Source organism: Dermacentor variabilis, chromosome 6, assembly GCF_050947875.1.
Source record: "Dermacentor variabilis isolate Ectoservices chromosome 6, ASM5094787v1, whole genome shotgun sequence".
Lineage (NCBI taxonomy): Eukaryota > Metazoa > Arthropoda > Arachnida > Ixodida > Ixodidae > Dermacentor > Dermacentor variabilis.
Window position 1 is genome coordinate 172262973 of NC_134573.1, and position 25761 is coordinate 172288733.

The following is a 25761-nucleotide window of genomic DNA, read 5'->3' on the forward strand; positions in this document are numbered from 1 at the left end:
AATGTAGAGAACAGGACTATAACTAGCTCATAAAAAAATACCGCGTATTTAAATGCGGCAAGGAGCACTGCACCAGCAAACTCTGATGAGGGTTCCGAGTATAGTCTGCTATTCTAACATATATTGTGCAATAAGATGAAAGAAAAAGGAAACGCAGAACCCTGTTGCCGTGAAGGCGCTCGTTATGGGTCGTTTCTGCTCGTTTCGGCTAAGTTCATGAAAATGATCGACGATGAAACCGAGGTACTAAAGCTAAAACCAAACTGCGGATTCAAAAATTCCTGCTGGGCAATTTTTCATGCTGTCTCATTTGGCTGTGCGATGCACGCCTTCCTGTGGCAAGCTAATGCCGTCGTACAATACCACTGCGCTGGGACACAACCGTTTCATTAATTGTCTGTGTTCTCAAATTCCTTCTCGCTCTGCAGTGTATATTGTTCCTCCGAACTGGTTAACTTGTTACAAATAGGTGCCGTTCTTATGTGTTCTATTTGTCACTGTTTAGTACTGGCAAACCAGCCCAACAAACCCAATTCTCACCACTGCTTGTGAACATGAGGTAACGTACGCGGCGTCCGCGGCTTCACCCTTCGGAGGATGTCTCCACTCCAGGGGTTTCCTTTGATAACCGAATTGGTAGCGGCCGCACACAGGCGCAGTGCTTCGTATGCTGGATAATCGCGTGGAAGAGCGCGTGTAGGCTGTGTCGCTTGAGTTGCCGGGCTGTACGGGAAGTAAAGGTAAGTGAGCGGGAGAAGCTTGGCGAGGACTGGACCAAGAATACGGATAATGGCTCGAGAGGAACTGAAGGAGGTTACTGCGGGCACTTACAAAATGTAATACCGTACTTTCCTTGCTGAAGTCCGCAAGCAAGACTCTCAAAACAAAAATTACACGCAAGGTTATCGGCATGCGGCCATGTGCGAGGTGTTTTTTTTTCTTCAATTTTTCTTTTTTATTATTAAAATAACCGAAACGCTGAAGACCAAATGACCGTATCAAGATGTTTCACAACTGTGACTAATCGCAAACATAGCAACGCACAGTACTGACTATTCCTGTTCGCCTTATCGAAGGAAGGGTCCGATCGGCTCGGTAATGCTCAATGCGTGAAGAAGTGTTCACGATTACAGATAATAATAATAATATTTGGGGTTTTACGTGCCAAAACCACTTTCTGATTATGAGGCACGCCGTAGTGGAGGACTCCGGAAATTTTGACCACCTGGGGTTCTTTAACGTGCGCCTAAATCTAAGCACACGGGTGTTTTCGCATTTCGCCCCCATCGAAATGCGGCCGCCGTGGCCGGGATTCGATCCCGCGACCTCGTGCTCAGCAGCCCAACACCATAGCCACTGAGCAACCACGGCGGGTCACGATTACAGAGGCTGTCATAAATACCGAAAATGGCAGGTCGCACAAGGGAGTATTTCAATGACAACTGCGTATCTGTTTCCGGGTCGGTGCTCGTTCTTTCAATTATATATCTCCTTTTGAGAAATCGGAGGCGAAAGGATAAGCGTTAATGTGGACGCCCGCATAATTTTCACGACCTAACTACTCTGTTAGGCATCTATGCGAAAAACGTGCTTTCTTTTTTGTTCTTAAGCGTGAATAGAACCCAAGTTCAGAAACTGTGGCTCCAGATTGGGTACAATTACGCATGAAAATGCATATGTAGCGGCGCGACTGTCGCCTCCGCGGCGGGCGAAGAAGATTGGCTCACGCGCAGATAGCGCGAGAATAGAACGCTCGACCTGAGCACGCTCGACCTGAGCGACCGCTCCCGAGATCCTGCGGCACCGTGGTTGGCCGGCCTAGATAAACTGTGGCTACGGCGGCTTCCTCTTCGCGTCGCCTTCCAGAACTTGGTGAGCCGGACGGCCGAGCCCAGCCATGCCAGCGTCAAGCCACAAATACTAGCCGTGGTCTTGGTGTTTACTAAAGCCAGACAAAAGCTTACGTATACTATTTGGAAGCTTCAAAAGCGCCGTTTGCATTTTGGAACAGAAGCGCGACGACTGCGGTCAGGCAAACAAGCACGGACAGTATGGAGCGCATCTGGCAACTCCAAGCCTTCCGTGTTCTGGTTGTTGAGCTTTTCTTGCACGAACTGATGCATTCCGACTCACCGAAATCGCAGTATCGCTACAGTGTTTCCCGCTTGTTTTGGCCGTATTTTCTTCCGAGCTCTCACGTATTTGTAATCTCTTGTTCCCGTCGGTCAGCTTGTAGGGCAAAAAATAAAAAAGACAATTTCTGGTAAACATGCCTGGCTTCTGTCCAGGCTCCTGACTGTCCAGACAGATATTCTCTCTCTGTCTGTCTGTTTATCTCTCTCTTGGTATATATTCTTTAAAACGCCGCTTCTTTCTTTATTTTGTTCAGGCGCATTCAGAGAAGACCATTCGCTTCTTCACCAGGGTTCACGTCGTCACGCTGTATGGTTACGCGTGAAACGTGCTTCCTCACAAGTTGCAGATTCTGAGCATACTATACTCTGAAAAACACGGCACTTGCATCTGGCGCTGCCTGCAGCAGCCCCTCGGCGCACACCGAAGACCGCTCCGTTTTCGAGGGCTCCCATTCTCGGTGTGTGCGCAAAACGCGGTGGTGCGGGAGTCTCCGTGGGGAACAGATGGGCGACCGACGCTCATCAAGGCACCTGCGTGGCCCAACCGCACCCTTTATCTGCGGGATCGCTTCATTCGTATGCGGTAGAGGAGTGGCGCTGGCCGCCCTGCTCCTTCCGGATGAATGTAGTGTTTTTCTCGAGAGCAGATTAAGTTCAGCGTGCTGCAGCAAGCCGTTCGGTACTGGCGGACACGAACTATTATTTTGCCGACTTCCTTCTCCTGCGTTGCCCTCTGTCTTCCGATCAGTTACGCCTCACTGCGCAGCGATTAGTTGCGAGAGAGAGCAGATAAGGTTGCCATCAGATTGGCTCGAAGAGCGGAACAGCAGTGTACGAGACAGCTCGCGCGCGGCCATGGAGAGAGCGTCCGTCGCGTTGTTCCGCTTCGGCTGGGGCCTCGAGATTCCCACGACTAACTTAAAGGCAAGTTGCGTTGTTATTATTGTTGCATTAAATGGCTCACTGAGCGAAAAAGCAGGCGTCTGTAGCAGCGGAACCTTCACCTGAATTCCCATTGGCTGCGACGCCGCGTCACGTGTGCACCTCGACCGAAAGGAGCGATAGAAACCGAAGACTTGCCGCCGAGCCTAAAGCCCCTAGATTAAGGGGCTTTAGCCGAGCCAGGTGCCGCGTGAGGGGAGAGGGCATCACCGCGACGGCTATGTTATCTTGTGTTATCCCCGCGTTCCTTGTCCGCGCAAGCTCTCGCCTCCGCCTCGGTAATCGCTATGCAGAAATTCAGGTATAAAAACCAGAATAAGTTCTAAAGGAAAGACGTTGGCGGTAGCGAGTTTCGAACCTACAACCCCCGCTCAGAAGCCGAGCGTCTTGCCCACGGGGCTTCAGTGAAAGTGCGTTGAATAGAAATTGTATGATCATGCTAACCTAAATAAACGTAAAATTTTCGCTCAGTGGTAATCAGATTGTGTAAAGCATGTGTGATGATTGTGAAACTTGACAGATCGTGGTGCAACTAATGTCCGAGATAAACATATTGAGGAGAAATTACAAGATTTCACTTTCCTGTGGCACCAATAGTCGACAAGATATATGCATATATGCACAACTCCAAGTGATTAGAACTAAGAGCGAAATCCATAACTTGCGTTCAAATGCACTGCCGCTTATTCGCACGAAGTGTTGCGAATGAGTCACGAGACCGTGTCCTTGATCGCGACGGGTGCGGTTTTATGGAAGGTACATAAAATAATTCACTTTTGTTTGCCTCCTATTCCTAACATTTATAAAATTAAGAAAAAATATATATACGCAGGCAGCAGTTAGAGAGCGCGGTGCTACGCGAGCACGCGCTCCCGAGAGTGAGTACACGAATGGAAACGCCGCTGTTTTATCCAGGAGCGTAGCGGAAGACAAAGGCTTGTCCCCCTGCTGACGTCAACGTAGCGTCGTTCGTAGCGCTTCCATGGCCGGCGCACGAGGCTAATAGTGCTTATTTTCGTTTTGCTTTGTCTTCTTTAGCGTTGCTTATGTAACGAATTAGGGATGTTGGTATAGCCGGCTCTAACGGTAGCTTACCTTCTCATGTTCCTACACCTAAAGTTAAAGAAGAAAATATCATCCATCGCACAGGAGTGAAAGTCCACACAAGTCCTTCCATGAATGCATACATAAGGACAACGCCGCCGCGGCGTCAATACGTTAAAGAAGAATAACAATGTAGAGAAGACGAATCACACAGTCCCTATACATAGTATGCACGTACGTCATTCAACGATACTCCGCGGATTCCGGTTTACGGCAGCGCCATGTTGGGGAACCTATAGGCCTATGCCAGCCTATGCGCGCTCCTGTTGATAAGGTACCCCAAGATGGCGGAAGGTAGTGCGGAAGCCGACGACAGCAGCGGATGTGACGACACGTGCATACTATGTATATTCATTTGACTAGCGCGTAATGAAAATTGGCAATCTCGCCTGAAGAGTGAAGCATTGAAAGTGGTAGCCAGGTTAGCGTTGGACTGAAGCTCTTTGGACGACGTTCTAATGATACGTGGGAGCGACATGTTGTTGCAGCGCGGCACGCCAGGTGACTGTGCGCAGCTCCTTTTCTTTATGTATAGGTGTCTCACAACGCTCGCGTGTTGAGGAGCAACGCCAGCGGCGTTGCAGGCATCAGGCTTCGATGTTGCAGAAGGTGAGACCGAAAAAGGGTCAATGCCATTCCACTCGGTGAAGGTGAACGACCAGCGAAGCTGTGTATAGTGATGATTATATTCATTTAATGTGTGGTGATTACTATATCGATTGAATAAAGACACATGCACGTGACTTCGTGATTGTACCGTCTTTAATTTTATTTCATTACCATAGCAATCATCGCTTTATGGTCACTAGGGTAAGCGGCCACGGGCTGAACGACGATGCTGGGAAGACATGACCGATGACGCGGAGTTGGTACATTGGCATGTGTATAGTACTGAATGTTGCACCTGTCCTCCTCGCGGTATTCGGGGTCCCAACGGGCATCGCGCATGCGCTTGGCCGTCGGCGGCCCGCTCGTCGTCGATGGGCTCCTTCCGCCGTGCATATTCCCGTTGCTGTTCGCGAAGGCCATCTTCACGGGCACGCTGCCGCTCTTTGTCGGACGGGAAGGCGGCTGCGCGACGGTCGAGACCCGTCGACCAACGCGCGCTCGGCGTTAGCGGCTTCCTGCCGCCTTGGCGCCCATTCTCGGGAGAACTGGGAGGCGACCCTGTTCGGCTGCTATCACCTGCAGGCCCAAAGGGCCTTGGTCGAGCGCGCACGGGCAGCGGCCGTCGCCACTGGGGTCCCTTACTAGAGATTCCAACTAGTATTTTAAGGGCCGGGCCCTTAAGGACCGGCTCATGCGTACCTCCATGTGCTTCTCTTCTGGGAGCAATAAAAGTTTTTCACCACCACCACCTATTCCCACTCAGTCTGCTCACGCCGTTGCTCTTGGAGGGCATGCTGCTCTTCCTCGGTGCGCACTACGTGTCATACCAAGGTGTTGGCTATGCACGAAGGCGAGTTTTCTGGTTGAAACGCGGCCTCTTGCGTGGGCCGATCTCCTGTTATTGTTTCGTACTTTTAATATTTCAATCTGAGAAGATTTAACGTAAAAGGGATGCGCTGTGAGCGTTTTGCCTCGTAACATTTGCTTGTGGGCTGTGATTCTCAAAATTCCGAGGAGTAGCTTTGTAACGAGTACAAGACAAGGTGGGAGCAATTTTGGTTATAGGAGAACTTTAGTGCAGTATGGAATGCATGCGGCAATTTGCGCTTACGGGACGCCAACGCCGGCTACAACGCCTACACCGGATTTTATGTGACCACGGGGCGCTTAACGTAAATAAGAAAACTTCAGTGCCCTTCCACTCTGGGAAGAAGGATGACCAGCGAAGCTGTGTATGTGGGCCCCTTAATGGCGAACTGCACCTCCGCCACGGGTCGGGCCGGTACTGCGTTATCTTCGGGATCGGCCCACGTACGGGAAGTGTTTTGCTTACCACAACGACAAGAAAATTTCCTTGCACGGTAGAGGTATACAGCTTTGCTGTAAAACATAAAAAAAAAACTTTTGAAATCTGACTGAATGCTCTGGTGTGTGCATAGAGCACACAGCTTCTCATCAGGACCGTAAGTGTGTGACGGGCACAACGATCATGCCATCAGCGTTAGCCAGTACGCTGCTCTGGTTCTGCTGCCGAGCCGACCGAGCAGAGCGCGACAATGCGTCCCCTTAGCTTTGTCCTTTTAGCAGCCAAACCAGGCCAAACGCTCAGCCTATCCATCGCATATTCGTGTACCTTTTAACCGTCCACGTGCCTACGCACATGCGCCGTCAATACCTTGATAGAACGGCTTCAGCGGCAACGGCGAGGATCGTGCCTGGAGTGTCCGTATAGTTCCTATCACAATAAAAATTACTACAAAAAAAAGTAAGTACCCAAAGCGACAGATAGCGTGCGGAAAGATTAGGCTACGTCACCATATAAATATATTTTTTAATCTTCTGTGCGACGATCGTAAGTTTGCCCAACATCTGAAATATCCGCTGAACGAAGTATACTAACCTCTTGAAAACATTAGTTGAGTTCCGGTCGAGGATCAAGCACGGAAATGAAAACAAAAAAGACAGTGCAGTTCAACGAAATGTCTAGCATACTGACAGAGATATACTCTAGACTGCGGAAAGTCAATACAAACTCAACGAAACGACAACATGCGAGACATATTCCGTTTTCACCATGCAAAGATGGAGAGCCTCGTAAGCCGGCGCCATTAACTAACTTATCGGAAAGCGCGATGCATGATTGCGTTAGGTAATTACAGCAAACAACCGCCCTTGCCACCAAAGAGAGCGGAGGGGGGTGGGGGGGTACGGAATGGTAGGCAGCGTTGGTGGGAGACCCCAAGCGGCGGCGGCTAATAAATGAGCTCTATTCTTTCCCGCCTTTCACTGAGGAAGCGCGTTAATTCCGGACTCCTAGTGAGACCGCACAAGAAACTGTTGGAGAGCGAACGAAGCCCTGTGAGAAAACAGTTTAGCTCGGCTCCTAATGAATCCCTTCTCTCGAGAGAAGCCCGACGAGACAAGCGCACAGACGCATACGGACGCATAACAAGCTCGAGAACGCAGGCGCACGCACGCACGCGAACAGCCACTAAAACCCGCAAAGGGCCGTAAAACCGGCCGGCAGGATTTCAAGAAGCGAAACTCTCGTTGACTGCGCACGCGGAAAGCGCCTGATTAAACACGACCAGAACAGCTGCGCGAAACGCCGATTAAGTTAAAGACACAGAAAAGGAGAGAGTTTATAATAGGACAGCTAAGGAGGCCGCTAGGAGAATAGAATGAAGGGGCAAGTTGGGGCCAGGACGAGTGTGTTCTCTAGAGAAAAAACGTCAGCGTTTTGGCCCAGGAAGAAAGAGAGAGAGTTCGTCGGGAGGAAGGCAGAGATGCTGGCCCACGCCCGTTCGCTCTATATTGCTACTCTGCACGAGCAAAGTGGGGGAGAAGAGTGGGGAAAATGAAGGGACGAGGGGCGCTGATCCTCCCTAGAATTGGCGATAAAAGTTCGGAGTCCTCTCCGTTTTCGGTAAGGAACGATCTCTACGGCAGCTGGCAATATGGTGAACCGGCAAGTCTATGGACAGCGGGAAGCCCCGAAGCGAGAGTTATTTTCGGATATCTTTGTGGCTTCTCGGTACTAACTCCTGGCATCATACGTGCGTTTCAGACAGTAGTAGATGGACAACTCGAGCTTTCTTGCAAGAATAGAAGTGTTCGTCTTGCCCTACTTTTCGCAAGAACATTTTTTGTGCGATGTTTTCTGTTTGTCTGTGCAATGTGAAACCACATGCTTGAATGCATAAATGACTGCGATAAGTGTTTCAAGTAGTTATGAACGATGTTCGTCGGCTGCGACTGCTGTATTACCTTGTCATATGGTGTCGGGACTTTTGTTAAGTGACTGCTCCGGCTTTTAGGCCCGCCCTCTCCTTTTTTGAAAATGAAAAGAAAAGGAATGGGTGAATGTGAAAAAATAAATGAACGCAGAACTCGTCCCACGATGTCTGTCGATGGCAATGCGGATAGCAATCGAGCAATGTAGCGACATGTCATATTCGTCAAGTCACATTTATTTAACACGTGTAGCGCAAATTTTGAGACTTTCGTTGCTTGGGCTATAATGCCACATACTCCGATATCGTTCCACTTGGCTGTGGCACTTTCTTGACAAGGTGCGCCATGATCATGGAGGCGTGACGACGACTGTATGACGCCGACGCAGTGACGATGGAACGACAAAGAAAGAATGATATCGATCGAACTAAATATGCGTATAACGACGATGGCATGGCGACAATGATAGTCCTTATTTAAATAATGACGATAGTATAACATCAAGACGACGCCAACATGAGGACAATGAGATGACGCGAAGGTATGACGACAACCGGATGAAGAAGCGGGAATGAAGACGATGGAACGACCAAGACGGCGTGACTACGACGGTGCGGCGACGAATGCGTGATAGCGTCTGTGTGATGATGACGCAATGACGACGATCGCATGACACCGGCGACATAATCGTGACTTAATGACTACAGCATGATTACGGTAGAATGACAAAAAAAGGAAAGACGTCGATAGATCGACGAAGGTGGTACGACGACAATGGGAAGGCAATATTGAAGTGATGACAATGGTTAAACGAAAACCTGACGACAATGGCAAGACGACAAAAGTATGGCGACGACGGCACGACGAGAGTCGGATGTCGAAGTTACAATGATGACGATGAAACGAGTGCGACGGCATTCCGATGACGGTACGAAAACGAATGCATGACAATGATTGTATGACAACGGTGCACTGATGACGATGCAATGGCGTGAAGATAATAGAATGACGGCGAGTGTATGATGATACTGGCGTGATGATGACTGTACACGAATCCTGTATGCTGACGACGGTGTGACGACGACGGCACGACGAGAGTTGGAGGACGAAGCTGGAGTGAGAATGACGGCGCGACCACGACGACATTACGACGACGGTCTGACAACGGAGGTATCATAGCGACTCGCTGACGATGGCGGCATGACAAGGGCGGCATAATCACAATCGCGAGACGACACTGCGATTACGATACAATGACGAACAAGGACAGACATCGAAAGAACGAGGAAGGCAGATGACCACGATTGCATGACGATAATGAGATGACGTTATTAAAGTGATGACAATAATAAAACGACAGCTGACGACGGCGGCAACACGATGACTGTGTAACGACGGCGGCTTGATGAGAGTCGGACGACAAAGCCGGCATGACGACGACCACGACAGCTTCTCGACCCCAAACACAGAAGTAGTGGCTCAAGCTATTAGAAAACTTGGACCACTTGCACGTTGCGTGCAGCCGCAGTGTACCCCACCTACCGGCGAAACGTACCATTACAACTGCCGAAGCAAAGTTTCTTGTGCTAGACCACTTGAGCACAGCGTTTCAAAGCCACCTACAAGTGTGCGCAGACGGGTCGGTGTGAACACAGGCAGACAACTCATAACGGGTGAAGTAGGCAAAGAATGGTATTCGCATTAAATAAATATTTAAGTGGCAAATTTACAGCCTCTATTCGCGCATCGCACATTGCATTCCTATATAGCGGACCTTTAAAGCACGAACGGCAGCACGAACGGCACGAACGGCAGGCGAAACATCCATTGCGATAGCAAATTAGTGGACAGCTAGCTATGCGAAGTAAGGATAGTAGTCTTACCGGACGTAATCTTGTAAACATAGGCACGCTAACTAAATTAACAAGCATGGTGTCACGCGCGCCCAAGCCAGTATGAACACATCTCACTCGATGACCACGGAAACTTGCTGTCAAAACGCTGGAGTGAGGAAGCGCGGCAGCAACAGCGGGCGAATTGCATGACCTTCGTGCTGGGTCTCGCATCCCCCCCAACACGAACTAAGCCGCGAAAACGCAGCGTGCGGCCGGACTCTGTCCCCGTCGCAGATGGCATTCAATATGCAGTGGCCCGGGTGGGCGCGCGCGAGCGCACGAAGTAGAAAGCCCCCCTCCCCTCTCCCTTGCGCGCGGCGGAAGACGGCGCGCATCCTCCCCGCTTCCCTCGCTTGCGTGTAAGATTGAGCCGCGAACGCCGGCTCACCCTCGCAAGCTCTCCCTCGCACATACAGCACACGCCACGCGGCGACGATTTCATCGCCTTTGGACTTTATACGGAACCTCGCAGCGACGGCGACGGCAGAAATACGCCTGCAGTGCCCATAGAATTGTCACCGCAATGAAAGACAATGCCTCGCTTCTGTGCGCCATTCACTCTGGCCTGCAGCACATTTGCCTAGAACAAACCACCATTTTTTTAGTCGTCTCTGTGCATCATCTAAACTTGTACCACGACTGGTACCGCGGCTCGAACTTGAAGGTACTGCGAAACATTCCTAATCCGTCCGTGGAAAAACCCATTGCATGCGCGTTCCAAGCAAACGAAAAATTTTCTTATATATATATATATATATATATATATATATATATATATATATATATATATATATATCAAAGATGCAGGGTGACCAGGCCTAGTGCGGGTGTGCGTGTCCGTTGGTGTAGTATTATGTCCGTCTGTGAGGTTTTTTTATTGCAATAGCAATTACATGGACACTCCAGGCGAACTTTGGCCATCGTCGTCGGCGTCGCCGCGATGCCCCGTACAAAGTCCAAATGCGATAACATTGTGGCCGCGCGCCGTATGCGGTAGGTGCGAGTGAAAGCTTGCAAGGCGGAGCCGAGGTTGGTGGCTAGATGCGGCGGTCGCAAGGGGGAAGGGAAGGTAGTGTGTGTGCTGTCTTCTGACGCGCACAAGAGGGGGAGGGGGAGGACATGTTTGTTTCTTAGTAGGGAGGAGGGAGCTGAAGGAGGCAGGTTAGTGTGCATCCCTCCTTCTACTCCAGCTACGGCGGTAATCTGCGGCAGGTTCCAAGGCTAGGGGACGTGAGGTAGCTCGTGGGTTCGTGTGCGATGTGCTCTCGCGCGCCTAGTTCGCGTTGAAACGAGAGTCAGCACGAAGGGGATCAAGTCAGCATTCTTACAGCGAGTGCCTGCGGTCATCGAGTGAGAAGTGTTTGCCTGTGCGCGTGTGACAACGTGCTTGTTATTTTAGTTACTAAGCAAATATTTGCAGCAGTTTATCTACCTTACCTTTCTTCGTATATAGCTGCTTTATTATTTGCTATCGCCATCAATGCCTCGCCTTTCGGTTGAAACTGTGACTTTTTTTAATCATTAAGTATGTATCGTAATGCGTAGGGCAGATAACCGGTGGATCATTAGAGTGGTAAATTGGCTGCCATGAGAAGTGAAGTGCAGTCGAGTACGGCAGAAGATTAAGTGGGGCGATGAAACTAGGAAATTCACAGGCGCAAGTTGAAATCAGGTGGCGCAGGTCAGGGCTAATTGGAAATCGCTGTTAGAGGCCTTCGTCCTGCTGTGGGTATACAAATATGATGATGATGATGACGATGATAATGATGATGATGGCGACGATGATGATACATTGTGTACGTAACCCAACACCTAGTGTAGCATGCCAGGCTGTCAGCCTGGGAAACATCGGCGGCCGCATTTAGATGGGGGCGAAATGCGAAAACACCCGTGTACTTCGATTTAGTGCACGTTAAAGAACCCCAGGTGGTCCATATTTCTGGAGCCCTCCACTACGGTGCACCTCATAATCAGATCGTGGTTTTGCCACGTAAAACGCTATTATTTAATTATTTTTAGCCAGGCAAACATATCTAGCTTTTCATTGAAGTCATGAAAATTGACTCATCGATGACTACTCTGCGAGATTTCGTCAAAGTAGGAAAAGGCAGTTTTGCTCCTCGGCTAAGCGATTAATCATATTATCCTTTTTTTCACTTTCACTTGTCAGGATAAATTATTACTACTGCTACGTATCCATAAAAGAAAAGTATTCGTGGCGTATTTTTATATTAAATTAAAAGGCACTGTGGATGTATTTCAACGTTCAGATAGATGGGCTCTCGTGGGTATGGCTACAGATGTGCAAAACATTTTTTAACGCTCGGAAGCCTCTAGAATCTTTCGAGCATCGCTGTACCGATAACGCCATAAGCTTTTAAGGGATAAAGACATCAAAATAAGCTTCTTTTCAGCTTCGTTGAGCTTCTTATCGCAATCACGAACTTCGTTCCCTTCCGGTGTTCTTGAGTGACGCAAGGTGAAAAACGCATCGCTGGCGTGAATTTCGCCGACCGTGCCCGCGTTGCTACCCTGTCACTTTCTGAACGGCAGCGCACTTCGCTCTTCTGTGCCAGGCTAAGGCTAAGAGGACACGCCCTACGATGCCCAGGCTAAGAAGGCACGTGTTTTTTTTTCTTTCTTTAGGCTGCCTAGCCAACGCGTGCAACCAAATACGTAATCGATAGCGCGGCAAAATATTCTCCTATCTAAAAGAACGTGAAATCTCCTGAATCGAACGTCCCCGAGAACGCTCCATAGCATTCTGATCGAAAGTTTTGCCATAAATTTAGGTCTTACGTCAACCTTACGTCAATCTATATTGCTCCTAACCAGCTACCTAGGTGAACAAAACGCAAAGAACTTCGAGAACTGTCCGCTTTGTCAAGCGGAATAACTGCAGCGCCAGCGGTTTCCTGCGCTGACGACTTCCGCTTCGCCAACCTGTCCAGTGAGCCGCGTATGCACAATCTGCTTGGCTAATGCTTCGAGAGCAGCGCCACCCGGGCGCTTGCTTAAAATCATTTCTCCAGCTTTCGTGACGCGCCCTTGCAGCGTGAAAATTTAAGGGTTCTCTGCTGAGTGAGGGAACCTGTTTTCGAGGGCGACAGCAGACATGAACGCGGAGCGGTTTCGAACGTGGCGTTCGTTTAAAGTTATGACAGTTGTCTTGCGGGTTAGTGAACACATGGTCACTGCTGTGTGAGCGCGTGTGCGTGTGCGTGCGTGCGTGTGCGTGTGCGTGTGTTTCCTGACGGGAGAAACCGTAAACCTCTGCACCGTGAACCTTCGGCACATTATTATTATTATTATTATTATTATTATTATTATTATTATTATTATTATTATTATTATTATTATTATTATTATTATTATTTAGCTTAAACCGAATTATAGGGTGAGTTGATGATCCCTTCATAGTCAACTGACGCACAAATACACGCAGTAAGAGAAATACCAAATGATAGACACGGACGAAGGCGACTTCGTAGGAAAGTTATGCATGGCTGGAATTTGTTTCTGTCGATGATTTGGAAAGTGCACTGTTTAACAATTCATCCTTTGATAGTCAAGGACGATGACAACGTGCTCAACGCCCTCACGCGGGAGTCACCGCTCCGCGTATATAAGTGCGTATTAGTCTAATAAACTATGCTGTTGAAGGCAACACTTCGTCTGTGGCTTCGTCTTTTCGTATTTTGGTCATTTTCTACTTCTGCGCTAGGTGACTTTTTCGGTTGCTTACTATCAGACGGGTTCGACAGACAAGGGCGGTATAATGTCGGCTGTACGGTAGGATTTTCTGGGTCTCCTAATTAAGATGCTTTGTATTCGTATTTCATTTACATTGCATCTTCAAAACGCTTAATGACATGACGATGACTTCACAATGGCAATGACGACAACTTTTAGACGCCAATGCCGACAAAAGTGTAACAATGAAAGATAACAGAATAACGAACCGGTGTGGCAACAACAACAAAAGCAACTCTCCTTTGACAAAAATTGCCAAATCTTATCTCAATATCTCTCTTAGCCTCCCCATGCGAGCAATTTAGAGTGTGGTACACAGCAGCGTTACACTGTGCTGTTAAAAATTTAGGTTGCGGTGTACACAATTGTGTACACCAAGATAGTGCGTCAACAGCAAAGAAATCGATGAAAGTAATGACATTTAAAATGTGTTGCATACATCTCGAAACACTTCTGATTTGAGTATTGCTGCAAATATGAATTAAGAATGCAAAATCTTTTAGTAAAACCAGTGGTTGGGTGTTTTTGCTTTGTTTCAGTATGTCGTTGTATGTAACAGGTTCACTTGTTTCGTTGTTTTTCACAATGTCTTCCACCTTTGCATCATCTTCAAGTAGCTAAATAGGGGCTTTTAAAGCCTGCTGGACATCACATAGCTGATGTTATAATAATTGATCTTCCTGTAGCATGTAGCATGTAGAAATTACCAAAAGGGCCGCATTTCCAAACAAGCCCTGAGCATCCTCGAAAAGCGAGACAATTTTCCAGAGGTGCACATTGTCTGGGCCCCGGGACACGAGTCCCTGGCGGGTAATGTAGCGGCTAATGCCGCTGCCCGAGATCACATTCTCCGGGCTATCCCACCAGGTTCACCAACAAGATAGCGTCCCGAAAAGATACGCCGATATCCTGAGCCACTACAGACTGGGTAGAAGGATCTATCCACCCCCGCATCCCCAGCTGACAAGAGAAGAGGCGGTGATCTTCCGAAAACTACAGACCGGCACATTCCCGCACGGCACCCTGCTACACGCAATGTACCCTACGACCTATACTCACAAATGCGCCTTCTGCTCTACGCTTAATACCCTCTACCACATGGTATGGGAATGTCAACAAAATCCATCGACACCGCCCATCACCGGACCAACCGTCGAGCAGTGGGAGGCCCAACTGATAAGCTCGAGCCCTGAAGACCAGCATCGCCTGGTGAGCAGGGCCAAGCTATCAGCTCAAGCCCACGGCATCCTGGACTAGGGACGCCGCCCACCTCGGACGATTTTACCGTCGGCTCATTTCAACTAATAAAGTTTATTCCTCCTCCTCCTCCTGTAGTGAGTTTCCACATGGAGCCCACATTCTGTAAACTTGGCATAACCCGCTAAAGCATTGAAAAGTCTTAATCTATTATGCAGCTCTGTGCTTTTAATAATTCTGGAGACGCAAGAAACGCAGTGCGGTTACGCTTCGAATGAGGTGCGGCGGCTACTGCTTTGTGCAATAAGAAGTTGATTAGCCGGCTTTCGGTAACTAGCTGCTCGTACGTATATACATTGCGCTTTTTCGCACGATTATTCTGCGCCTGTTCAAGTACAGTCATATGAAAGCGGCGGATGGACGTATCTGCGGCACGCGACTTTAATAGGCTTCAGTGTTTGAGATAACAAAGGTATACACTACATAGCCGTTCTAGACATGTATAGATCTAAAGAAAGAAATTTCGCTGGCGATTAACCTGCAAATGAGAGAGAAATGCGTTAGCATCACCTCGCACCCAGTGCTTAAAGACAAACAGGGGGGTGACACCGGTGACACTGTGCGGGGCGATTCTCACTCTCCAATTTTTCGATGAAAGATTCAATCGCGATGAATCGGCTGATGTGGCATGAGCAAAAACAGGAAAGCAGGCGTTGTCGTACTGCCGCACGCATTTCCTCGAGTCACTGCACGTGACGGTCACCGCCGTTGTTCGACTGAGGATTCTGGCACAGCACACTGTTTCGCGAACCACCTGGGTGTGAAGCTACCCGCTCGTCGACTAGAGAAGGTTCACCTTGGTTTCTTTAGGTTACCAGTTAATTTTCATTCGTTTACTTGTGCATTACGGGTGCTGTGTTATACCAAAGACGCGTGCTCTTCGTCCACTTTTGTACGTAAGTAGTCGCGAAACCATAAAATATATTGTTGTAGTGCCTAAGGTTGTCAATGAAGCAAGGAAAGTAATCTTTTGGGTTGCAGCTGGACTTATATGCAAGCTCTCCAATCTCCTCTCTACTTCTATCACGTGACTGGCTCCCTATACTTCACACATATAAACTTTTCTTTTTTTTTTTCGCTTTGATGCTCCTAATGGGAACGCATTAAAAGAAATGGGTGGCGTAATGGAGGTATTTCCGACTACGAGGCGCAAACATGGTCCCGCCCCTTTGACGCCTTCCTCCGGCACCAAATGTCTTTTTTAGGAGCCTACGCTGCTACGTTGAATAGACGCTCTTTTGCCGACCACGTGGTATTTCCTGGAAACGAAGCTGTGTGCAGTTGTTTTGATAGTGGGGGAACGACTGAGAGGCGTGTTTTCTTTCCATTAGCGCTACACCTTCGAGTTGAACGCAGCTTCTTCATTTGTCCTCAGAGCGGCTACAACGCTGTGTTGATGCGGCCGCGTCCAATTAGTGCAATACGCAACATTCATCATATCGCATTCGCTGTTCTCTTTTTTCCTGGCTTGATGTCTTCCTTTCTTTCTCTCTTTCTTTCTTTCTTTCTTTCTTTCTTTCTTTCTTTCTTTCTTTCTTTCTTTCTTTCTTTCTTTCTTTCTTTCTTCAATAAAGATGGGTGCGAATAGAAATAAGAAGCGACATGACGGTTGATATAAATACTTATTCTTCTCAGTACTCTTCTAAGTAACTGTGACCGCTCAAGCCTTAAGTAAAGGCAAATTCACGCGTAAGTATATTCTTGTGTGACTGTCACACGCACCTAGCTCGACAATATCCAACGCCACTAGAGCGTGACACTATCCCTTTCCTTTACAAGAGGAGATAAATTATTACAGGAAGGGCCTGCTAGCACTTCACACGGGGATGAGAAAAGGGGGCAACAAATAATGATGAAAGGTGATCATTCTGGTTTATAATGACGCCACAAAAAGCAAACAAAATCGGATAAAGATATGCAGGACACAAGCGCTGTGTTTTTATCCGACTTTGTTTATTTTATGTGGCGTCATTGCACTAGAACGAACCCGTACCAACTAGCCCAGCTTTCAGTCCTTCTGAATGGCGATGACCCTGACGGTAAGGAGGGATGCGTATGCAGAATAGCCGCGTCGAACACCGGTTTCCGTAAGGTCTAGTGTCCAGTTCGGTGCACTGTAAACATTCCATAACACCCCTCGCAGCTTTATCTTCTGCCGTGCGGTCACACAATGCGGCCAAAATGACAACCTTCCATCCAAGCAATGTCTACCGGTCATCGGCAGAATATTGATACGGGAATGCGATTGTAAAGGATGCAGCTAACGCCACAACTGGCACACGCATCCGATAAGCTCAAGCATCGTTCGCGACAACCTTCTCACGCGTTTCATCGCAGTGCAGAAATTGCATCCAACGCAGCCCTCGACTCAAGCATGCCAAGGTGTCGCCCTGCATCGATGCTGTACTTTACGCGCCAGGATACAGCGCTGTTGTTGCCGCAATGAATCTGATGATATATCCCTAAATGCGCTTCAATTGGAAACTAAATTGAACATATATCAATTTTGCAAAGCTCCGAACCTTACACATACAGCAGAGAGGACGGGACAAGTGCTGGTCCCGTTCTTTTTCCTTCTTCCTTTTTGTTAATTTGTGCGGTGTGGAAAAATGCGTATTTTCCAACTCGCCCGCTCTTCTATCATTCAACGCATATCAGCTGCTATCTCAAAATTGTTGCTCCGCCGCAAGATTTGGTGCTTGCTTGTTGTCCTATAGCAGCAGCCGACAGAGCGTTCACAGAAAAAGAAAAAGAAAATACTGGGATCATGGTCTCGACTGTCATCCGCGCTTCCGGCCACAAGTGAACTGCTGCAGTTCTTGAAGACTTCCGAGCTTTGCGACCGCCTTTCATTGTGTGGTGCACGCTGTCGTGTGTGCGTGGGTGCATCACTTGTACTTTTATTAATTACCAATTAAACACCTTTATTAACAACAAGTAAGCACATTTTATAATTAACAATCAAAATCCACGTCGCTTGATAACTCCCTGCGACGAACCACTTTGACAGTTATTAGTCGGGAAGCTTAAAACTGCGCCGCTCATTAGACGAGGACGTCGCCTGATGAGATCCCCTCATCGGCGGTCACGTGCAGGGTCATATCTCGGGCCCTTCGAAAAAGCTGTAGCGTCGTCCCGCCGAGCTAGGAAACCGGACGCCGCCCCGAGAACCCGCCACCGGCATCGTAACCGTAGATGGTGATTGACTCTGCCGATATCGTGTTGCCGGTCAAAGCAAATCACCCTGTACATCGCCCCAAGCACTGGCGTAACTGCCTCTCGTGCCACAGGCTACAACAACAACAACAACAACTGCCTCTCCTCGTGTTCCATCCTCCTTTTCCCGCTTTTTATTTTTTTCTCCTTCCTTCTCCGTCCACCGTCACAGAGAGGCGCTCGCTGCCCCTTCGACCGGGAACACGTTCTGCGAGCCGTGAAACGATGCCCGCGGGTAACATCGGCGTGCCCCGCTCGCGTTGTTCGCAAGGACGTGCCGTGGCGGCTATACGACCCTGGGCTCTTTACGCCGGGGATCTGCGCTAAAGCGCGGGCGCCGTGCACAACGGCATCTTAAGTCGCGCGAAGTTGGCGTGAGCGCGCTACGAAATTTTGCGGGAAGCACGAGAATATGGTAAGCAAATTCTTCTCGTTTATTTTTGTTTTTACCGAGTCTGCATGTGTAAGGCCGTCTGTGCGCGTTTGCGCGTCTATGCGTGTTCGTCTACGATGTGACTCGGCATTTCTAGCGCTATTTTTCCGAAACGCGCGCCTGATTTATTGAATCACGCTGGAAGATAGAGAGAGAAGGGAGGAAAGAAAGGAAACTTTGTCGAATTTGCTACCCTGCACGCGGAAAGGGAATGTGGGAGTTAAAGAAAGAGAGAGAGAGGGGGGGAACACAAGAGCTTAGCTCATTCCCTCTCGCGAAGCAAGGAGTCGCGTATCTACAGTCAGGCACACAAGTGTGTCGCCTTCGTGTACTGCAGGAAAGCTCGTCTGCCTTTCTTGGCTGAGGAGCTGTGAGGCCAGGCTACCAAAACGTTTGGCTCTATAAAAGGCCAGGACGGTCGTCCAGTCTACTCGAGGCACACTGGACAGTCTGACGTTGTTTGTTGAAGCGTGAACAGTGGCACCGGCGATGATCGATGGTCTCTTCACATCTTAGCGCGCATGGGTGAGTCGGCCATTCCCATGCGAGATAGCTACACGAGTCCGTGAGGTCTACTCCGGCTAACATGCGACATAGTGTTCGTTACGTCGTTAAACATTTGTTGGTAACTGCAGTTGTAATGATGAACGAAGGTTTTTGAGCGACGATTGAAGAACTGTGGAGTATTTCAATGACTGGACGTTATCGTACGCGCGAGATGGCAAAGCTCTCTCGCAGCGCCTACCCATGATAAGGCTATAAGGAGTGTCGGTGCTTCAACGTGGGCACATCGGGCCGCGTCATTGGCATCATTGAATAGGTGGTTACCAACAATGCCACAATGTCCCGGCAGCCACTGAAATATTATGTCATGTCCTCTATCAGCAACGCAGTGGTAAATTTTCCTGATTACTCCGAACCACACACGTCAACAGCCACCTAACCAGTGATTCGAAGGTGGCCCTCCAAACTCTGCGGTCAAGCCTACCTCGTTGTCCTCGTGAACAGCTGGCATCCGAAATCAGATCATCCCACATTTGCGCTGTCGAAAACGGGCACATGCCCAAATTTCAACGTCTGTCAGGTTTTTTTTTAATTGAAATGAATATTAGGAGAGGCTGGCGCCTTTATGGCGGCACCGGCTACTCCTTGTCACTTGGCAAAGGAAACAAATTTGCGTCAAAAGGGAGAATAGTGACACAAAATATGACACTCATTAGAACACCGGATGAATAAAAAATATACAGTCCAACAGTACATCAGTCGCAAAGTTCTGTGCATGAGTTCAGTACACATACGCATATATAAAGTCAGATATTTTGAACAGCCAAAAGCGACAACACATGTAATACACTGCAAGTACAGAACAGAATTATACATATTGCGTAAAAATTGCGATCACCACATAAATCAATTCTGAATCCAGAACAACATTTATTTTACTCATTTAGCGTATTCGGATAATCTGACACTTAATATTTCCCCAAAATGTTGGTGTCCCTAAAAACTTTTTCAAAGCAAGAAGTGCTCTTTTCTGAAGGCCCACAGTTGGCCATGGACCAACTATCTGTTTTAGAGTGAATGGTCTTCTGTCTAAAAGCAACAAATTTGCTTGCAGTACCCTTCTTTGCGGATCGTATTTCGTGCACTCGAGGAGGAGATGATGCACTTCTTCGTCTGGATGGCCACAAGAACACTGCGGACTAGAGACACGTTTTATCCTGTACAAGAAGTGTCTCGTAAGTGCAGTACCAAGACGCAGGCGGTACACCAAAGTTTCGAATTTTCTGTTGTCTCTTAGATTTTCCGGCATTGATAGGTTTTTACATGGGTCTATAAAGCATAACTCTGAGTTCTTTGATTGCTGATCAGACCAGGTAGTTTTGCTGAGACGACAGGAAATCTGTCTCAGGATCAAACGGACTTCACTGCGCAATAGGGGAAGATTGGTTGTCTCTGCATTATTGTGCGCCCGATTCGCAGCTGCGTCCGCAGCAGTATTACCAGGGATATTGCAGTGCCCAGGTATCCACTGAAATGCAATTACGTGGTTCATTGCACTTGCTTTTCTAAGTTCTTTGAGCGTCTCATACAATAGCAAAGCGTTAAAAGAATTTTTCTTATTGCTCTGTAGTAATGTAAGAGCGGCTTACGAATCGCTAAAGATAACCCATTTTTGCGAATGCTTTTCTGATGTTATGAAACGCAAAGCACGCAGGATTGCAAACAGTTCTGCCACGGTGGAAGGTATCTGTCGGGATAATTTAAATGTTTGCTCTAGCGCTAAATGTGGAATGGCGAATGCTGAAGTCTAGAAATTTTTTTGACACGAACCATCTGTATACATGTGGAGGTACTGGGGATATAATGAGTAAATTTGGAAGATTGCCAGTTGCTGTGCGGCTACCATGAACATGCCTCTCTTAGATATAATCCTGTCGACCGGTAACTCTATTTTAGGACATGTTAATATCCAAGGAGGGTAACTAACATCCACTTTGCAGACTGTCAGATTATTGTGGCATCATCGGCAATGAAAGATCAGACGAAGCAGCGCGTTCCGCCCACCAAGTCCAGAGTGCGCCTGTGTAAATGGGCAAAGCCTGATGCAGCGCGGCTTGTGGAAATTTATTATAAAATTAGAATCTACAGGAATGCGTCAACTAGCTACTGCGCTCCCATGAATCTTCATTGCACATTCGACTACCGCCTGGTGTACCTAGATACGACGCAACTTTACTGTGTTGTTTGTGGTTGGGCGTAGCTTTTGCGAACGCCTCCTTTTTCGTAACGTGAAGATGGACAGTGCTTTGTGCAGCGTTTGTGATGGCGACCTAACCATATAAAATATCCCGGGGTCGAATTCACAGAGCTTTGCTTGCATAAGTGATATTTGCCATTGGCCGCTCGCCTTCGCTAAATAATATGTCCAGCATCAGGGTTGGCTGGAATTTTCTCTTACGTACAATTCTAGGTAAGATGTTTTTTCGAATACGGGCCCTGATCTACTGCCTTTTCCTGTCTCTCCCTCTATTTAACCATGAAAGGCAGAAATTGCGTGCCGATTTAAGCCGACTTGATGAAGGAACATTGAAAGAGAAAAAAATACTAAGACCGTGTCCTCGATCGCCATCCGCACTGCAGGTCACAAGAGTACTGCTAGACTTTTTGAAAACCACACAGCGCTGCCACCGAGTGTGATTGCGAGGCGAACGTTGTTATGTCTTTCCTACTCTATTTAGTCCTTTTTTAAAGCGAAGCTGTATGTGACTAGGGTTCCGTGCATTTTTGTTCTATGTGAACAAAACTATCGTCATCAATGGATCATACCCCTGTAAGCATTCATACTCCTGTAAGCAAGTAAAAATGCCCTGGCCCACAACCCCGTAAGGCAGAGGCTACAACTACTCAGCAAAGTGAAGCGAACAGTGCTTAAATTCTTTCTAATCACGCATACAACGTACAGAACAGCATGTCGAAAACTGTCATCAATGGCTCATGCCCCCGTGAGCAAGCAAAAAATTTGATGTCTGATAGTCCCGTAAGGTTCGTGGCTGCCGACTTTGCGTGAATTAGCTACGATGACACTACCCCTGTTGTTGTCGGTGATTTCAATGTGGATGTGTCGGTACCGTAAAGGGAGCGGTTTACGCGTTCCGTGTTGCAGACATGTCCCTTGCGATGCCACACGGTTCCGGCCCAACCGACCACCCAGCGGCGTACGTGCATCGACTTGACATGGTCAAAGAATGTGATTGCAGTTGCGAGTGAAATAATGACCACCGATCAAGACAATAAACGAGTGTGCGTACCTATCGTCACCATGACCACCCGTCAAGGCAATAAATAAGTTCGTACCTTTGTTCAAAATTATGTGTCAGCTCCGTGTCGTTAGCTAAACAGTCCTCGGGTAGGTTGTCAGGGAGGTTAACCAGGTTGCACCGGGTTAGCCTCCCTGTGTTTCCTTTTCTATTTCTCTCTTTTTGAAGAAATGTTCCTCGTGAGAGGTATGGCGGCTTTGAAGTTTAAATTATAAACACGCATGGATTCAACGATGGATTTAACGGGACTATAAGCCTCAGGTGGTTAATTCTGCAGACGTATAATTATTTTTGTAAGCTTATCTGTACTGACGTGTGTCTGTGTGTGTGCGTGTGTAAATGTATTTAAATACACACTCATATCGTGTGTATACAAATACAATCATATCGTGGTTTTGGCACGTAAAACGCCATAATATTTAGTTCTGTGCGAACGCGCGTCGTATTAGGAGCAGGCACTTTGCTTCGTCCGCTGTCCACAACAGTGCACAGAACGTTGAAAAAGTTAAGCGTAAGACGAAAAGAGAAATGTTGCGCACAAAAGGTTGTATGAAGTGTCGGATGAATTGCACCGGCTAACTACAATGCAACGTGACCGTGCTACATATCGTATTAATGACTCGAACGCGGCATCACGGACGCAAGACGGGAACGCCCTGGATATTATTTCCTCACAGCTGTTGAATATGAGTGTATCGGATAAATGGCGGTTGATTTTTCATCCTTCTTCTCCCATTCCAGAGTTCTGGTCCCCATGGCGTCGAAGCAACCCTGCGGCGAAATTCGGTCAAAAGGCGTAGAAGTTACGCTGAGTCTGAAGATTGTACATCATAGCAGATAGGAAAGTGCAGGTGTCTGCAGTGACAGTAAAAAAAAATAATGCGCAGATCTCATGCGCTGTGGGAATCGGTGTAAGGGAAGCTTTCGCGTTCTTTCCCCCAACGCGACCGACCATTGCGTGATGCACCCCCTGCATTGGGTGCACCTTAAAGAACTCTAGGTGTCCAAAATTAATCCTGATCACCCCCACGACGGCGTGGTCATAATCAGATCGTGGTTTTGGCACGTAAGGCCCCAGAATTTTTGTTGTTGTTGTTATCACATCTGGCGCGCGTGCTGTATCTCCATCTCCTCGTTACGTGGTTGATTGCGCCAACTTAATCGGCGCGCGTGACCCTTCATTCTGCATTCTCCTCTCAACCTCCGTTTCTCGCTGCCCGATATCTTCCCTGCGCAAGCTTACTATACCTCCAGTAATCAATGCATCTAAACCACCGCACGTTACAAAGAAAGCTACTCTTGAAAAGTAACATTCGCACTAATCCCATTAACGCAGAAAAGTTACCTGTGCAGCAACAAGTGCGTTACTATCGTGTTTCAAACAAAAAGAAAGACGAAAAAAAGCGCTTCATTTTCGTCTCACCTCATTTCGCAGCCTGCGTATTTTGGTTTCGAAAACGTGAATGTTAAATCCCGTTGCTTGGGCCAGCGGAGGAACGGGGGTGTAAGGTTATAACTTCCGGCTATTGCGGAACATAAGCTGTCTCCTACACATAGGCAATAAAAGGTAGTGCAAGTGTTGTCAGTTCCACAAAATTTCTTTGATCTCAAAAATATTTGCGTAGCTCAAGACGCGGGAATCTAGCAACGTCGTACATTTTGTATAAACCTGCATATATCACACGTCAATCTCAGACATCCAACATGATAAAAAAAAAGTTTGGAGACCGCGAAAATCTCTGTGCACTTTCGCATACCACAAGCAAGACAAATCTGTAGACATCCACAAAAATCTGTACTTGCGGAGAGAGAGAGAGAGAGAGAGAGAGAGAGAGAGAGAGAGAGAGAGAGAGAGAGAGAGAGAGAGAGAGAGAGAGAGAGAGAAACCTTTATTGACTCAAACGATTTACGTGCAGTGGTCGGAGCCCCTCTAGTCCAAGGCCCCGCTGGCCTCGGCCGCCCGCTTAACCTGTCTTATGAAGGACTGTTGTCTTGCCAGGTCTGAGCTGGTTAGCTGTGCCTCCCATTGCTCCATTGTGTGGAGTGTTTTATTAAACGGGTGTGATTCACAATACCAAGTAATGTGCTGTCCCAAGTCCCAAGTAATGCCGCCGCACCACGGGCAGTCGGACCTGTAGCGAGTGGGGAACATGGCATTCTGTAATTTAAGGTGGGGGAATACTCCAGTCTGAATTTTTCGCCATCTGGCGGCTTCCTCTCCACTGAGTTGTGGGTGAGGGGGAGGGTATTTTTGTCTGGTTGCACGCTGATGAGCGAGAATCTCCCGGGCATTCGTTGGATTGGGGTCATTACAGTGGCTACCCAGCTGGGACCGTCCCAGTCGAGTCGGCCCGGTTAATAATACTTCGGGCTAGCGAATCCGCCAGTTCGTTGCCCTCAAGGGCTATATGACCTGAACATCATAGGATCCGGTGATGGTGGGCGAATTTCATCGGTATTATTGAGTGACATGTTTTTTGGACACGCGGCCCCTGAGAAAAATGCGACATGCTTCTTGTGAGTCTTTGCTTATGGTGACGCTCTTTTGCGTGCGTTCCGCGTGAGCGAGGGCCATTGCCACGGCGAAAGTTTCGACAGCCGCCGGAGTACCTGCCCTGACCGAAGCCGTAAATTGTTGCTGTGCTTTCGTGTCGACGATTGCCACTGCGTACCTCCTGACGTTCTTTTGGGCATCACTGGCGCTCGAGTGTACGTTCGAATACGCGGCTGCGTCCGTGTATATTGTGTTGGGCGTGGGATTATTTTCATACATTGTTCTAATATGTTGTGCGCGTGCTTTTCGCCTTGCTTTATTGTATTCAGGGTGCATGTTTTTGGGTATGGGGGCCACTGTTATTCGAGGTACTTGCGGGGAAATTGTGACAATGCCTTTCTTTTTTGGCTCGCGCAGGAATGGCGGCGCGCCTCGTTCACACGGCACCCGCAACGCTGCGCGCATCTCGTGATGCACGTAATTAGATGCACGACGCGACGCGCGTTCTCGTTGGCAACAGCTGAATGGAGATGCGGTGCCGACGGCAGCTGCAGGTGCGCCGAACTTGAAAAGAACGCGTCGGCGTCGCAGCGTTCGTTTCACTAACTTCGACGAGACCTTCCGGACGCCCGCTGAGCGAGCGATGATGGAGGAAAAGCGGTAACGAGTGGGGGAGGCCTGCTAAAGACTAAAGATAATAGAACGAGCTGATTGAGATGGCGAGGGATCAGCAGCCGCACAATGGACGGACGCCAGCCGCGCGCGTTCGAGTCTCTTCGCCTCCTGCTTGGTCTCGTCCTCGTCCTCCTGCGCGTACTTCCAGCTTCTTTTCTCCAGGAGTGCGTCCACTTTTCTCCCTCACTCAACA

At 48.3% G+C, this 25761-nt stretch overlaps 1 protein-coding gene and 1 long non-coding RNA gene across 2 annotated transcripts in view; one reads left to right on the forward strand and one right to left on the reverse strand.

The window, feature by feature from the left end:
• LOC142585789 (cubilin-like) overlaps positions 1-25761 on the reverse strand; it is a 270644-nt gene that overhangs the window by 174918 nt on the left and 69965 nt on the right. The gene's annotated exons all lie outside the window — the stretch shown is intronic.
• Positions 18394-25761, forward strand: part of LOC142584445 (uncharacterized) — a 42990-nt gene continuing 35622 nt past the window's right edge. The window contains exons 1-2 of the long non-coding RNA XR_012828789.1: positions 18394-18560; positions 20197-20317. This is a non-coding gene — a long non-coding RNA (uncharacterized LOC142584445). The remainder of the gene's footprint in view (positions 18561-20196; positions 20318-25761) is intronic.